The sequence below is a fragment of the Ricinus communis genome, chromosome 1 (assembly GCF_019578655.1).
Source record: "Ricinus communis isolate WT05 ecotype wild-type chromosome 1, ASM1957865v1, whole genome shotgun sequence".
Lineage (NCBI taxonomy): Eukaryota > Viridiplantae > Streptophyta > Magnoliopsida > Malpighiales > Euphorbiaceae > Ricinus > Ricinus communis.
In genome coordinates, this window is record NC_063256.1 from 29,219,034 (window position 1) to 29,234,623 (window position 15,590).

Below are 15,590 nucleotides of genomic sequence, written 5' to 3' on the forward strand. Positions count from 1 at the left end.
GATCTTTGCTTAGCATTTTCATGCACTAGCAAGGCATGGACCGTAACATCATTATCTTGCACTTGAGCTGTGTGATGGACCTCTTGTTGGACTGATTCCATATCATTACAAAGGTTTTATTACACACTTAAAACTGAAATTCCAATAGCAAATTAAACAAAGAATAACTCCAAAAACGTCCACCTTTATGAACAGCAAAAACTGAACATAATGAGCAGCAAATATTCCCCTTTTCAAGCTTTTATTCAACCATCCAATAAAGGCAAGTGATAAAGGTTTGTTTTGATGAGAATCCCATGAAATGTTCTGATCTTTGCTTAGCATTTTCATGCACTAGCAAGGCATGGACCGTAGCATCATTATCTTGCACTTGAGCTGTGTGATGGACCTCTTGTTGGACTGATTCCATATCAGTGGGTCTTTCTTCCCTAGGATTCTAGGCTTGGGCTTCCTACCAATAAGGGATAGTAGGCCCCATGCACAAGCCATAAACTCTCAAAATAGATTTAAAACAATCAACGCGATTTCTTTCAGCATAAAGCCTGCATATTTTGGGCATAGGGCTTGATTCCACATGTTCTTGGGCCAATGCTTTCCAATATGCAGGCTACAGTACTTATAAGGAAACACATCTCAAATAGCAAGGAATAAGGTTCCTAAGAAAGATTACTATAGTCGTTACAATGAGCTGAGTCTTGGGTAAGGGTAAAAAGGCTCCCACAAGTAAAAAGTGTTCTTCCTTGGCATCTCCCCATTCAAGAGTCCATGCAATAAAGGAACTTCACTCATTACTTATGAGTGATGGTTGGCTAGTGTCGTAATTTCAAGGTTTGAGTGGAACCAAAGAACCACTACCCGATGCCATCGGGGCTATAAGGACCAAAGTGCACAATGTGTGATAATGGTGTAGTGATGCAAGAATCACTCATTAAATAATAAAATTAAGGAAAAACATACACTGGAATTAGATTCTCTTATCCTAATGGCAATGGTTTCAAGCGCGTACCCAAGTGTCTTTAGCGACTGCGGCACTACAAGGCTTTTCAACCTAATCGGGAACATGCTAACTAGTCATAGAGACTAGCACAGATGGGAGTCACCACCTAGGTAATTCACTAGACACTTTACTAATAAGTGACATTTTTTGATTCTAAAAGGAAGCTTATGCCACAAATCCAGAGATGGATCCGAAAGCCAACTTCCTTATTTATATATCCTTGTCTTTAATTTTATTGTTTAATGAGTTATTCCCTATAAATGCAATAATTATATTTATACACATTAAGCACTACAAAATGTGAGATCCACCTTAGTTTAGCCCATTTTATTAAACCCAGCCCATGTTTAAAGTGAGATTATGTATAAGGCCCACCTAGTCTAGCTCAATGACAAATTATGCAACCCTAATCTTTTAACTAATCAGGTTCAAAATCTAATTATAAATACATCATTAGATTCAAAGCCCTACATGTTCTTATTATCATATTCAATTTCCAACATGTTCATATTATCATATTCAATGCCGGACAATTTATAAGCATGTTAATTCATAAGAAATCCTATTCTTATCATGTAAATCATATAGAGCATACAAAATAACTAAAGAGAAGGAATCTTAATCCTGTTTCTAAAACATAATCAGTTTGTAAAAATAGGGATGTTGATGATGTTGGATTTGGGGAACTCGTAGGTTGTCACCGTTGAATGCTAATCATCGAGTCTCTAGAGATGATAAGATGGTGGAGTCGAATATTGGTTGAGAATCCAATACTACTTGGATTTAAAAAATCTTCTGTCATTCAAAAACAAGTTTCCAAATCTCTCTAGTTCTTTAATGACCCCTTTAACTGAAATTCTAATAATTGATATGTGTCACTCTAGTAATTAATGAGTGTAGCCAACCCTAGACCTAAGCCATGTTATTCTATCTATAGGAGTAGGGTTAGGAACCCTAGTGGAGCAGACAACTATGCAATTATTTCAATTAAAATATCAATCAAATATCTTTCCTCTTATTAGATTAATATCCAATAAAATCAAAATAATTATCACTAACTATAGTTAAAAGTCCTAATAATTATCACAAATATCTTTTAGAAACTTCTTTTTTACCAATTTTGGCATTTTAGTTCAGAAATACACGTGAAATGGCGTCAATTTTCGAAAAATAGTCAATTCTCATGGTATAAAGTCGGTCGGCTCTATGCTCAGCCAATCGGCTCTGTGTAAAGCCGATTCAGCTGTATGTAGAGTTGATTGACTCTAAGGAGAAAAAGTTACCAATTTAGTCCTTGAACTTGTAAAAACTACCATTCCACCCTTCAATTGGGTCCAAATTTATTCTAGAAAAGTAATTCTAAATCCAATTATTCTCAACCCTTACTTGAATTCGCTTGTTCTCCATCTCTAAGACTCAAGAAAGGTAGTAACTTCGTCATAAGGTTTTCTATAATTCCCTCGATATCTGGATCTAGAAAATGTGTGTTGACACCTACTAGGTCGAAAATCCAAAAAAGAGCGACCTAGGCAACAATCAAGGCGAAATGGCTCACTGGATCAAAAACCCAAAAAGGGCAGCATAGGCAAAAATTAGGGCAATAAAAAGGAAAAAATAAAAAATAAAAAAGAAAGAGAAAATAAAGAAGAAAAAAGCGATGGTATGGCTTGCAGGCAAGTTCCCGTTGAAGGTATCTACCCCATCTCATTCCCATGCTCGAAAGACACAAATACCTGCGAAGGGATAGCACAGTCCTTGAACTCCTCAAACCGAAAGCTGAGTAGGCAAGCAAGAAGCAAGATATGACTACATCCCATCAGACATACATCAACAAAGTCATAAGGCTTACTGCCAAAGTATTGGTGTCCGTACCACTAGAAGTAGTGAAAATCTTACCAAAGTTTTTGGAAGCTGCAACAAGAAGAGACTGTAGAAGGTTAAGTTTACATCAAGCACTCAAGAGAACCAGATCATGCTCATTCTTAGAAATTCTTGCAGCCTCTACAAGACAACATGCTCCTATCTAACCCAATGCAAGCATATCATGCATAAATTAGAATAGACTCATGCCTACATGAATAAACTTGTCAACAGAGGATGCTAAAAATATCCAAGAGCTTGAATGCATAACACTCCCCACGGCTTGAACACAAGCTTCAACCTATGCAGATCAGGATACCACCTAACCAAGCAATCCAAGTATAATTCTCTTATCTCCATTCAATATGGAATGCTAACCTCAAGCCCAAGGAGTCCCCCTTTGAGGCATTATTGCCTTTTTCAGGTATAACACACAGCTCGACCACGGCTCATGCGCCTCTAAAACATCAATAACCACATTCAAGAAGATGACATTATTGCACCGACACACCTATAAGAAGATGATGATATCGCATCAACGCACCCTCAAGAAGACGCCGGTATCGCATTGATGCACCCTCAAGAAGACGCCGGTATCGCACCGATGCACCCTCATGAAGACGATGATATCGCACCGTTGCAGACTCAAGAAGATGCCGGTATCGCACCGACGCACCCTCAAGAAGATGTCAATATCGCACCGACGCACCCTTAAGAAGATGCGTTATCGCACAAATGCACCCTCAAGAAGACGACGGTATCGCACTAACACACCCTCAAGAAGATGATGGTATCGCATCACTACAACTCAAGAAGAAGCTGATGCCGCACCGATGCACCCTCAAGAAGATGCTGGTATCACACAGACACACCCTCAAGAAGATGTCAGTATCGCACTGATGCAACTCAAGGAGACAATAGTTTCACACTAACGTGACCCAAGAAGATGACGGTATCATACTAACGCACCTTGAAATGATGGTATCGCACCAACGTGTCATACATAGTCAAGGTACGAGACCTGAACCCTAAGCTTCTTTATGCTTTATTGGAACTAATTTTCAAAATGTATTCTTCTGCAAAAATATTTTTTTTTTTGAAAATTCCTCCAAAGTAGAGGCCAAACTATTAGCACCAAATTTTTTCAAATCAAAATTTTTATAAGCCCAATGATGAGACGTTTTAGTTGGTGGAATGCTTTTGAATGAATAACATTTATTAAACCTATGGAAGCAGCCTTGAGGATCGACTTAAAGCGCTGGAACCTAAAAAACCACACTTTAGTAAAGCTGTCATGCTAAGCTAGCACGAGCTTAGGCTAAGCTAGCACGCAGTCAGGCTAAGCTAGTGCGAGCTCAGGCTAAGCTAGTGCGTGTTCAAGCCATGGTAGGGCCTTTTCAGCTTTATATCATGTCATTTTAAGACAAAATTTATCAAATGATGTGGCGCCATCCTGGCCCTCCGATCTCTAACCCTAAAACACATCTTCCTTTTCAACGTTCACACACTTTCTAATCTCCATACCCATATACATAAAAAAATCCTAGCCCCACTTTCTATCTATACCCATTCTTGTGCAAAATAGCAAAAACCTTAATAAACCCTACTCCTATACAAACATCAAGATCTTTAAATAGTATTTTCCAAGTTTTACACACCTTTCATTTTAAAAGAATTTTAATTTGAATTTCTCATCAAGATCCACCCTTTGAGGGCCAAATCTAATTTTATTTGGTTAGTTTTTTAGCATCGATTAGGTCTTGGATTTTGTGTTTAAAGCGAAAGCAATTGTCGATGTGGTGTGCAGGTGCCTGGTTGAACTTGCAGTAGGTGTTTACCTTATGTTTGGGTGCATAAGGTTTGGTAGGTTTTTGAGAGAAGTGGGTTGGAGTAGGCCATTATGCACTAGCCTTTTGAAAAGCTTTGAGAGAGGTTATTTGAAGTTAAAGAATCATCGTTTACTGGATAGCATTCACATCAAGAGTTCTTCCTTCTAGAAAGTTAATTTTAAAAATGATTAACGTTTAAAACTAGAAAACACTGAAAAATGACTAGCTCTATCGAGAGCCAATCAACTGTATGAAGAGTCAATTGGCTCTTGGTTGGCAAATGTCTAAAATCTTACAATGTAGTCCTTATACTTGGCAATTTGACTAATTTTGACCTTAAAACTGACTATTCTAGTCAATTTAGTCCAATTTAATTCCAATAGACAATATTTTGTCTAAATTACTTGTAACTCTAATCGGGATCTTAGCTCTTCTCAACTCTATGAGACTAGGGAGGAACAACTTTCATCATTAGATTTTTCATTATTCTCTCAATAGTTAGATTTGAAAAATGGGTGCTTATAGTTTGTCCCTTCTTTGTCAAGATTTATAAACATTTTCATGGTTAAATAAACTGAAACAAATCATAAACATCAAGGATATGAAAAAAGGATATAAGGGTTGTAGAAGCTTCGCTTTGTAGGCTCGTAATATCATGAAGACCTCCTTCCAAGTAAACTGTGTGTGAAGAATCCCTCCAAATTTCTAGTGCAGATTTTATATCTACTTTAATTAGAGAGTATGCTTGTCACATTTTGAAGACCTTCCCTCAAGATAAATACAAAGACCTCCCTCTGATTTTGTGGTCCTTTTCTTCTAAAACTGATCTGGTGCATATTTTCTATCTGGCTTTAATTTAGGGACTTTGCCCATTTCTTCGAATTTCTAGGTGATGGGCACTTTCATCTCTAATTATTTGGAGTTTTCTTAGTGTCTTCCACTTCGGGAAGTAAAGAGCTACAATTCCCACTTTGGTTGCGATTTAGTAAATTTCCAACTTTTGAGCAATAAACTAGTAATTTTAACGGCCAAAGGCCAAAACGTAATTTGACAATCAGGGACCAAAATGGTAATTTGCCATTTTTAGGACATATATCTTCTTCTTTTCTCCTTTCTTTTCTCATTCTAACATTTTTTTTTACTTTTATCTACTTTATTTCTTTGATTTCTCTCTCATTCCTTGACCAAATATGCTCAAACTTTTCTCAAAATGTCGAGTTCTTCCTCTAGACCATCTGGCCACACCCCATTTGCCCCGAACTGGGAGTTCTCACCGCTGATTTCTCCCTAGAACGACCTAGGTTTGGTTAAAGGAGAAGAAATTTCTCGTTGGGCCAAATTAAGCACACATCGAGGGTTTTCGGCCTCTTGTTATTATTTTTTATTTATCACTTATACACTAAAAGATGCATAAAATAATTGTACGAAATTAGAGTGAAATCGACTGCCCTAGAATGAACAATCGATCGACTATTTGTAGTGTCAATCAATTATGTGCATAGTTCCAATCGATTTTGTACAGGCCAGACCAGCACTATGCACACTGATTTGGTCCAAAAATCAAAAAAATTAACTTTCATACCTGATTTTCAACTTTGTTATGTGTAAAATGTATCCAATCTATTATTTTGTGTCTTTTCATACTGATATGGCCTTAATCCAGTTTGCTGATAGCTTTTACGGAGCTCGCGAGTGGTTCGATGAGCTTTTGAGCTCTGTTTAGGCTCGGATTGGAGACACCGGGTTTCGCCAGTTTGTTGCTACACTCCCCTCGGCTTTTGGGAGGACTGATCATACCTTCATCTATGAAGTTATTGAGAGGTGGATGAATACCGCCCACACTTTCCACACTCTAGCGGGGGACTAATTCTATCCCCCCTTTTTTTGCTAGCATCAGCAGCATCGACTTTTCGGGTACCCCCTGTACCCTTTGATGATGCTATTCACGATCAAAGTTTTGAGGCTTGGGACTAGTACATCATCGATCACTTGGGGTTCTCGCTTACATGCAAGAACACCCACTATTTGCTTATCAGAGCATTCCTCTTCACTCCAGGGGATTTACTCCCTATTGTGCTAGGGAGGTTTAGTTTATTTGTTCGGGACCACCCTATTTTGCGATTCGGGGAACTCATTGAACCTTCATCATCTAGCTCCCTGATAGACTTGGACCAAGTCTCTTCCTTCAACTGGAGGGCTACTGCCTTGGCTTATTTATACTAACAGCTGGATATCACAGTTTAAGGGAGCAAGAGGCTCTATAGATTCTAGCACGCCATCCATGTATGTCTTTCTCCTCTACCATAATTCCTTTTGCACTATTCTTATTGTTTCTCATGTGATAACCATTTGAGTGTAGGTTTCAGCTATAAAGCTTGGTTTAATGATAGGGGCTCGACCCATTAGTACTTGTTGGGAATTGATATTAAAACATAAGGAAAGGTGCAGCGGAAGTAAAATAAAAAATTCTCAATTCCTACCAAGGATCTCAATGAGGTAAAGTAGTCATAACACGCAAAACAATCAAAAGTTGGAAAAGGCTTACCAAGGGAGTATGCTGCTTGTGGGCGGCAGTTTCAGGGACGCACCTTAGTGTTTCTAGCGACTATGGTATTGCGAGACTTTTCAACCTAATAGGAAAACGCTAGCTAATCACAAAGACTAGAATAGAGATGAAAGTCGCCACTGGGGTAATTCTCCGGAGCATTTTTACTAATTGAGTGGAATACTAGATTCCATAAGGAAGTTTCGCCACATCTAAAGATGGATCCAGAAGCCAACATCCATATTTGTGTATCTTATTCTTTAATCTTATTATTTAATGGGTTATTTCCTATGAATGCGACAGTTGTATTTCTTACAACCATCCATTACAGCTTGTGAGGTCTTCTTAAGTCTAGCCCATTTTATTAAGCCCAACTCATGTTTGGTTTGCTTAGCCTACTTAACTATTTAATTATGTACAAGGCCCACTTAGTGTAGCCGAATTACAGATTATGCATTTAAGCCTCAATGGACTATCTTTTATGCTGAGGTCCAATTGGATGATTCTTAATCTAGTATGGACCAATTAATTTAATTAAAAAATTACAAAACCTAATAAGTCTATATGGATTTTAATTTAAGCCCATTTTACCATCCTTTAACCTAATGGACTACTTTTTCATGTTAAGGTCTAATTTTAACCTAAAGTCTATATGTCCAATTTTAATTAGACAATCACATAGCAAATATTTGGCATCAATCAAACATAGAACAAAAATAAAGTTTAGAAAATTAAATCTAACTATTACAACCTTCCTACAACTAAAAATCAAAGGAAAGATGCATAAACTAAGTTAGAGTACACAAAATACCAATAAAATCCAAAAGATAAGGCAAAAGTGGTGCAAAGCCGATCGGTTGAGGTCACAGAGTCAATCAGCGCAAAGCAGAGCCGATCGGCTCTAGGGCTTGCTTTTGCTCTATTTTGTAAATCTTCCTCAATCCTCTCGCGCCAAAGCCAATTTAATATTCACAAGAGATAAAAGAATGATTAAAACTCGAAAAATAGAAGATAATGGATGTAGAAATGAATCAAACTAGACCAAATCACATACAAATGGTACAAACATACAAAAGAATGAACTAATAAAAGATAAAAAAAATTTCATGGCAGAATCTAAATTTGAGCGTGCAATCTTAAGAAATTGATAAATACCAAATAAGATCATGAATTTAGCATGTTATTCTAATCATTTAACCCATCATATTGAAAATCCATCATAATATCATTGTTATTACTTAACTTTTGCTCATCCGTTACATAAGGCTGATGAAGAGACTAGGATAAGTTCGATGGAATGAGCTTTAAGATAGTGAGGAAAAGGCTTTGAAAGACACCAATGGATGCCTGAAAGCTCTGAAATGAACTGAGGAAACCTAAAAAGGAAACCAGAAAACTTTTTAACCTGGAAACATAACCCTATAGTCACGAAAACCCTAACCAAGACCTTAAAACCCATAAAGTCTTTCGAAAAGCCATCTTACATCACTTGGGCTAGGCTAAGCCCATGTGGGCTTTTGCTTAGCCCATATGGACTAAAGGCCTAGACTGCAATCTACATGGTGATTCATACCTAAGAGGTATGTTCCCTCCCAGGGATGCGTGTTTCAAACCAGACCCCTCCCAAAAATACCAAAAATCAATCCCTTTCCTTACATTACTCAAGCAAATTAAAACACAACAAATCAACTATCCAAAACCCTAAAAATATGCATATAAAATTATCCTTTTCTTACCCAGAAAGCCCTAGCCATAAATTTAGGTATACACTCTCTGACCAAAAAGAAAAAGGGAGGATTTGTTTTCCTTCTTCCAAAGCCTTTAAGGTCTTCTTCTTCGTCTTTCTTACATATCAACATACTCATAACCTTTAACCATCCACTTTCTCATTTAAAAGCCAAAAACTCCATTGTAAATCTCTCTTTCAAGTTTTCCAGCAACTTTCAAATCATCCGCTTTTTTTTTAGCCTAAATACCCATATTTAACCCTTTTTATCTTTTCCTTCACTCAATACTAAAACAAACCCAACCCTTTACTTTTCACAGTTTTATTATTTACAAGGTTACTTTGTTTATTCCAGAAGCCGTTTGAGGTTATCTTAGTGTCAAGGAGCTTACAAAACCTTTCTCTCTTAAAACCATCACTTTTACCTTATTATTCAAAAGGTATCACCCCGAGAGCCAAAACTCTGAATTAAACCTATCTTAAGTACATATTTGGTTGTGTTTCATCATATTTTACGTCTGCATTAAATCTGAAAATAGTGTTTTATGAAACAAGCCCCAGAAATCATAAGCTCTAAGCTTTGGGGAGCTTACCCCAAGCGGGGTAAGGCTTTGTCCACATGGGCTTTCGCTTAGTGCATGTTGGCCAAGGCTTACCCTACGTGGGGTAAGCTCACATAAGCTTGATTATTTTACTTTTGTCTTATTTATTATTGATTTTTGATTTTATAAGTCTTCATATATTATAAAAATTATTGGATGAACATGTTAATTTTCTATTTGATAGATTTAATTGTTGGTTTAACATTATTTGATATATTTGGGCTAGTTCATAAGCTTAATATATATACTTTAATAATAAGATATGTGTAGACACGATTAGTAAGTGATTTAGATAAAATGGGCTTAACAATTTTCTATGTTATTATGATATTATGTCATATGCTTAAAGTTGTTAACCCTCTTTTAAGAGGATAAAATGTGAGATTTAATGCCTTTTAGGATTCAAATATATTTTGCAAATGTGTTAACAATAGATTTAATAGTATGCGTATCCCTAATTAGATGCTTTGCTTTTCATTTATTTTCCTTAGGTTAGATTTAATATGATTAATTGTATTTGATTGATTGCCTCTTTGTTAAACGTGATTAATTATCTCATTGTTATTTTTTAAATTATCCCATGAGTATTAGACTAACTTTTTTATTCTATAGGCACAGGTTTGGTTAGCCCAAATGGGCATAACTCCTTTATTGAGGATGGATTTAATTTTGGTTGGATATTTTGAATTGCTTTAGTGTCATTGTTGGTTGGTTTAATTTCATTTAGGACGCTAGCTATTCCTCTTTTATAATTACTTATCCATTTGTACCCCATTAATTCCTTCCTTCCCATTCTTTATATTTACTTGTTGCTTTGGTATATTTAGATTTCCTCTCACATGCTAAAGGCAAATTGGCTTTAGGTTGATTGATCACCTCACATGCTAAACTAAAATGAATCAACTCACCAATGTGAGTTCCCTCGCCTTCATGTTTTATTCACCTAATCAATTAAATGATAAAATGAACCCGATAGCCACATGCTTAATAAAATCGATTCTATTTTTTCATCTTGGCATGTCAAATAAAATCTAAGATACCAACGTCCCTCTCTTAGGCTTAGGGGCACCAATGTGCCTTCCATATAGGTAAATGTATGCTCGATTAGTAATTTCTTTACCTCACTTATGCATGATTAATTGAGATAATAAAAGAGTTAGTAACCAAGCTAGGTTAATACGATTAGGGAAACCAAAAGATTCAGAGTCTAGTGGAGGCCGGACTGTGTCTCTAGGAGTGTTGTGGTGCCTAATCCCTTCCAAACACATACCTAAGTTTCCAAACCTAGATCTCTGATTCGGGGAGGGGGAAGGTTAGGCTCTCCGCAAGGAATCCTAGTCGCCATCCTTCGCCCCTCTCTGTTTGTCCTAGTTATTTTACCCTGGTGGTGCCTCCAGTCTTCTCTAATAATTTGCGATCATCGCGGTTATTGTGATCCCTTGAGACCTCTTCCTAGACGGCTCACCTTTAAATCGAGCCTAGTATGGACGAGACAACCTTTGACGTAGTGACATAGTCGCTACTGCTCTTGAGTAGGCCCATGAAAAAAGTCACGCTCATAGTGGCGACTCAATTGGGGAAATAATGAGAAGTTGATTCCGATTCATTCTGAGGCTTTTCATTTTCCTAATTTTATTAATCTAGCTTTGCATCACTTGTAATAGGGTTAAGATGGCCCTATCTTTACCTGGTAGCACTAATATGTAGGATATCCTAATTCCATTTGAATAGGAGACGACACCTATTAGTGATGATCACCACCCTTGCACACGTATTAGGGGCCAAAAGGCTTATTGTGTCATGCAGTGACGACACTCCCATCTAGCTATATAAAAGTGATAGGCCTCCTCTAATATATAAAGAGTTCTCCTTCCCAAGAAAACTAAGCTTGTGTATCCCAGCCAAAGCTCATGTAATAACATAGATCCCTCTCCTAGGTCTCCAGATAACATGTGAATATATGTTTGCCTGGAATAACCTTGCGAATCTTTCTCATTATTTTCTTAACGCACTTAGCAATACTCAAAAGACCAACACTCATCAGGATTGGCAAAAAGGTGCAATACGTACATAAATGGTGAAAGAGTAGCATGAATGTGTTATGACAAATAATGAGTATGATTCATGACTTTATTCCACTTTTAGTGCTTGAAACTTAGATCTAGACCATTCATAATTACAAATTCCTCCTTGATATGAATGTTCGAGAAATGCAAATCAAGGGATAACGAATGAAAACTCAATCTCCCTTAGAACTTGAGACTTGCAAACATCTAGTGGAGAATTCCCAATTATGGGTTAGCCTAAGCCTAAAGTTTCAAACACTAGAAAGAATCGAGCTTCGCACCCCCTGTTGATGGCCATCTAAACCAAAATACCTAGGAAATAAGACTTCGACACTACTCGACTTTGGAAGGGAGATTGTGAATGCGAGGTGTATATTGATGTTCTATGTGGTTACATCTAGCTATGCACATATACTTGATCGTGATTGGGCTGTGAATAAACTTTAAGGTTCTTAACCTCTTCTCTTTTAGTGGACATTGCATGTGCATTCATGACATACACGCACTTAACCTTTTACTTACAACCATTTCTCTTCTTGATATGAATAAGATACTGATGGATTTTGAGATTCAAATGGAGTTCATAAGCCTTAAGAATGAGATCAATGTCCTCAAGTCCTAGTTAAGGTCCTTGTGAGCGGTGGTTTCGGGAGCGCATCCAAGTGTCTTTAATGACTACGGTACTGCAAGGCTTTTCAACCTAATCGAGAACTGATGTGCGTAAAATACACACATCTAAATGGGATTTTTAAGATTGATTTTATGGACATTTGAATGTGAATTGGTCTCAACACTCACCTTATACATATGCTTGTGTGCATTAGGTCCAAAAGAGGTCAAAGGATGAAAAAGGAAAGAATTGGAGCATAATTGGACGTCAAAGCTGCCGAAACGAGCTAAGTACGAGCATGAGGAAGCTGAACATGGCAGTGTTGATCTCAACACTGGCCGTGTTCTCAACACGGTCACAAAACATAGGCCGTGTTACCAATACGGTGACAAACACGACCGTGTTGGACATCAAAGAAGAAGTAGATTTTAGGGAGCACGACCACAGAGAGTAACACGGCCAGGAACACCATCCCGTGTTGATAACACGGCCAGGAACACGGCCGTGTTGGAGGCGACAGGGGGTATTAATTAAAAGAACGAAAAGAAGAGAAAAAGAGGAGGCTAGGGTTAGAACGTCCCAAAACCCTAATTTTTCTCTCCCTAAGGGTTTTCTGAGATGAAACCAAGGGAAAAGGAGACTTGGATCAAGGTTTCAATCAGATTCCCTTGAAGGATCGAAGATTGGGCAAGGTTCGTTGATTGATTTTCAAATCGAGCAAGAGGAACAAGAATCGATTCAATTGGAGAAAAAGGATTTGGGGCTGTTTACTCTCATCCAAGGGTGTAATCGGGTTTTCTCTACCTTTGCTTATTGTTGTAATTGAATTCTTGTATATTTTGAGAATGAACATGATTAGCTAGATTGATTTAATCCATTGGGATTTCTTTACTATGTTGGCTTGATATTATATTGTTGGATTGTTCGAGTTGGTTTTGTATTCTTCTTGTTTTCAGTATTAATAAGATTATACATTATTCATGAGACGTTGTGAATTGTGATGTTTAGATTGTTTTATGAGATTGAGAAATCCGTTTGGCAATTGGAATTTTGAATAGCAAGAACTAGTTAATAATCGCTTAGAGATAAGGATAATTAACTAGCCGGATTAAGAATTAACAAAGCTTAATAGAGGCGGATTAAAGCTTAACGCTAATTTAAGAATCAATCGTTAGGAAGAGATTCCAACTTTAGGTTATTAGGTTTAGGAATTCGGTTATCTCAAGAGAGAAACCGAATTCGCTAAGAATTCGGCCCACGGGTAGCATAATTAGACTCACCGATCCTTTATCTTTTGTTTGATTGCCAACTAGTTTAGATTCCCTTTGGGTTTGTCTTCTTGTCTTGATTATTTCACTTATCAATTACTCCTGCATCTCCCTTAGAACTTAGCTTGTAGTTAATAGTTAGTTTAGAATTTATTCATCATCCATTTTAGGTTAATATAACAAAGAACAAAGGAGTAACTCTGGGCTTTCGCTTTCCCGAGGAATACGACCTTGATACTCGCCATTAGTGCTAGACTGCATTGATAGGTACACTGCCTTAGATTGTAGCTAACACGATTAGCTCCCATCAAGTTTTTGGCGCCGTTGCCAGGGAATTATATGAAAACTAGAGTGAAATTTGCTATTTGTTAATTTAGCCTTTTTTTTTGTTTATTTATTTTATTTTATTTGTACATATTTATTTAGTTTAAGTTTATGATTCAGATAGTGAATGATAAGGAGGTTCAATGCTAAACTCAAACTCTTTGTGTGACGCATTGGAAAATGGGATTAGGAACCAAGAGAGTGCTAAAAATTGAGATACCCGTACATCTTTAGAAGCTCGAGTGGAATCGTTTTGCAGGGCTACCGATCAACTCTCCACTCCTATCCTTTCATCTCAAGTTTTTTATGAATTTTGTTGTGGTTTACATTTGAGTAATGATTGTCCATTGTGCAGTGATTTTACTCCTTATTCTTATAACTGTGAACAGGTGAATTATACGGGCAATTGGCCAAGTGACTCGTATGGAAGCACCTATAATCAAGAGTGGAGTACTCATTCACCCTATGGATGGAGCTTAGATGGCCCAGAACCACCAGAATCTCAAAGAACTACATCAAGAAATTTAATGTTACACCTTCAACTCAAGATGAAGAGTTAGTGTCAGAGGAGCTGATGATGAGGTTCATAACAAGTCTTGAGGAAAGATTCCAACAAACAAAGAGGATACTTGAAGATCAACAAGCCTTGATTAACAACATAGAGCATCAAGTAGGCTTAATCTTCAAGTTACTAGCGGAAGAGCAATTGAGAACTCCATCAAACGCTGCTGAATCCGAGGAACATTTGAGCGCCATCACTTTGCGTTCAGGTGAGAATTTTTCTGGTTTATCTATTATGTTTGACGATGATGCTTATGTGCAGGACGACTCTTTGAACATGGAGATAGAACCAGAAAAGGAAGAGGCAAACATGATCCCTCTGAAAGACTATCAACAGGAATGTACAATTGATGATGCTGAGTTGCAGTTAGAGGAAATGTTGGTAGATTTTCCACAAGTCCCTTCGATGATGGAAGATGAGCACAAGTTGTCCAATAAAGAAGTCTTGGAGGAGCTCGAGTTTCTCCTAGCAAGTGAACTAAGCCAAGGACTGAAGAAAACCATCGACACTCCTGAAGAGATTGCCCAACCGTCGATCCTTCCAATTGTTGAAACTCTAGCTTTCAAATTGGAAGAGCCCCTAGAGCATCATGACTATGTGCAAATATATGAGGAGCGAGTTTTGCCCATCATACTGGCAGCTTGCTTGACTGTCGGGAAGAGGAAGTTGACGATTATCCCTCTAAGCGGATATTTGAAGCCATTTGCTTGGAAGAAGGATGGATGGTCGCCAATCCCCACCGTTTGCTTTTCACCATGAGTCCAGCTAAGAAGACTCATCACATAAAAAAGAAGCGCTTTTGGGAGGCACCCCAAATTCTATTTTTCAATTTGAATACTTTACCCTTGCATTGTGAACTTAGCTGATTAGATTTTGTAGTTGGTTTTTGTTAAGTTTTATTTATGTTGAGTGAATGAGTTGAGGATTTATTGGTTTTGCAGGTGAGAAAGAGTGAGAAAGTGCTGAGAATCGCAACTTTTGCATTATCTGGAGATCAACACGGGCGTGTTCAAGACCGTGTTCATTAACACGGCCCGTGTTCTGATTGAAGAAAATCAAACTAAGCTGAACACGTTCACAGAAGCTAACACGGGCATTTATGCCCTGCCGTGTCCACAACACGTTCCCGTGTCAAAGACCGTGTCCGTAACATGGGCGTGTTCTGAGAAGTGGTAAGTCAACACGTTTTTATTCGCTTAAC